Consider the following 2,460-nt stretch of genomic DNA (forward strand, 5'->3'; position numbering starts at 1 on the left):
ATTTGCATTGTCAACTTGCAACGGTCATCAGTGGACCCTCTGCATATTTCTTTAGTATTACCTTCCTGGTTCCATTATTTATCATAGAAAGGAGGCTTTGCTTTGTTATCATGGCCATCCTCCATGAAGAAGTTTCATTGCCTAGGTGGCAAGATGCTAAAGTCTAAGTGTTCTTTATATTTTAAAATGCACTTAAAGTAACACATACAGATGTGTGAAGGAGAAGGAGAATGGGATCACTGTCCAAGGACCAAAGAGACACTAAATCCTTAGGAATATTATGATCCTGTAAGACACATGTGATATGTGACAAAGTTACATTTTAAATCCTACAATATCCATATCTGTAATTGTAAATAAGATGAAAATATAATTAGGGTTCCTGGACTATTAGAGGATTTTTTTTGAGTTTTTCAAGACAGAATTTCTCTGAGTAGCCTTGGCTGTTCTTGGACTTGCTCGGTAGAACAGGCTGGTTTTGAACTCAGAGATCCATCAGCTCTTGCTTCCTGAGTTCTGGTATTAAAGGCATGTGTCATGTCCACCACCACCCAGCCAGCTATATTAGTAGATTTTTGTACCCCATCTTACTCAAGGTGTCATTTATCTACATGCTGTCTAGAGTTTGTTAACATGGCAACATGGCGCAAGCTATAGTCACCTGGGAATAGAAAACCACAAATGAGAAAATACCAGTAAGACATTGGCTTATAGGCAAGTTTGTGGAGTATTTTCTTTTCTTTTCTTTTCTTTTTCTTTCTTTCTTTCTTTCTTTTTTTTTTTGGATTCAGAGTTCAAAACAAATTCAAACCCTTGAATGAAAGCTCACTCAAATTTTCTGGACATAGTCTAATGTATCTAATACTTGTCAGAATGTAACATAAATGTCCTCTAGTTCAAATTCCAACAGAGTATTTATTGCCCTCCATACCTTGTAAGTCCAGCCTTTATTCTCCACACTTCCACTGTCATCCTTGAATTCCAAACTCCCACCAGAATGGGCAGTAGCTTCTGCATGCAGTGTCCTAGGGCCTTCTCTGTTTTTAATGCCAATTGGGATCAATGTCAGAGTATTGGGGCTTGAAATGCCTTTGGCCCTGGTCTAATTTGATGACATCACTCAAAAGATAACTAACCTAAGAAAACTGAGATCACATGCTTACCTAAGGTTACAGATGAGCATCTTGTAGATCAGAAGCTGGTACTAGAACTACAGTCTCTCCTCTACACTGAATTACCATTTGTTTGAAGCTCTCTAGCTTCTCTGAGGCTAAATGACATATAAAAGGTGGAATAAGAGACGATGTGAACACCTAGTATTTGACAGGGACATTGACCACAAAAGAATAAGTTTATATACTTATGCTCTATGTTTTAAAACATAAAAATAGATTGATTTTTTTCTTTTCTGGATGCAAGAGGGCTAGACACCAGAGAGGACACTCACACTCAGCTCCAAAGGTTTATTTTTTTTCTCCTAAACAAAGTTGTTTCAAAAGCAGAAATATATCAATGGATGTTGATTCTCTTCTCTCCTGCTAAGTAATAGATATTCAGTATAAAGATAAATAAAAGTGTGCAGGAGTCATAAAAATTCCAACAATTTTTAGTTCAATATTCAATTTTTTTGTAGATAATCTCCTCCAAACATGTATGTCATGTGTACTGTGATCAAGGTCACAGTCCTCTTCAGTCTCTGTTATTACTATTCTTTCTTTTCTATGGCAAGTCCTGGGAAGGCATTAAGCTGGGCATGAGGCATTTCAAATGTGCTATCAAGCAGAATGATCACCATCTACTGTCCTTTGCACAAACCTGGGTGTAGGGCCCATAGATTACCATCCATGAACTAGTTCTGCTCTGACAGTTTCTGCTTCCTTGCTGGACTTCCTCTCTGGAGTTTAAAAACTTCAAGTGTAGAGTTAAGGACAATTGAAAGCACTGGTTCTACTTGAAGGTGGCTGATACCAATTGCTACATCTGCCATGTTACCTCAGCCTTTCCTGTTGACATCAAGATAAAGTGTGACACAAGACTTCTAGTTGTCTCTTCTTTTTTTTTATTGGATATTTTATGTATTTACACCACAAATGTAATCCTTTTTTCTGGTTCCCCCCTCTTCTATACCTTCTCCCCCTGCCTTTATGAGGGTGCTCCCCTCCCACCCACCCACTCCTACATCACCACCCTGGCATTCCCCTACACTGGGGAAAGGAGCCTTCCCAGGACCAAGGGCTTCTCCTCCTACTGATGACAGACAAAGCCATCCTCTGCTACATATGCAGCTGGAGCCATTGATCCCTCCATGTGTACTCTTCAGTTGGTGGTTTAGTCCCGCTCTAGGGTGTCTGGTTGGTTGATATTGTTGTTCTTCCTATGAGGTTGCAAACTCCTCCAGTCCTTTCTCAAAGTCCTCTATTGGGGTTCCCATACTCAATCTGATGGTTAGCTGCAAGCATC

Source organism: Rattus norvegicus, chromosome 11 (assembly GCF_021556685.1).
Source record: "Rattus norvegicus strain SHRSP/BbbUtx chromosome 11, alternate assembly SHRSP_T2T, whole genome shotgun sequence".
NCBI lineage: Eukaryota > Metazoa > Chordata > Mammalia > Rodentia > Muridae > Rattus > Rattus norvegicus.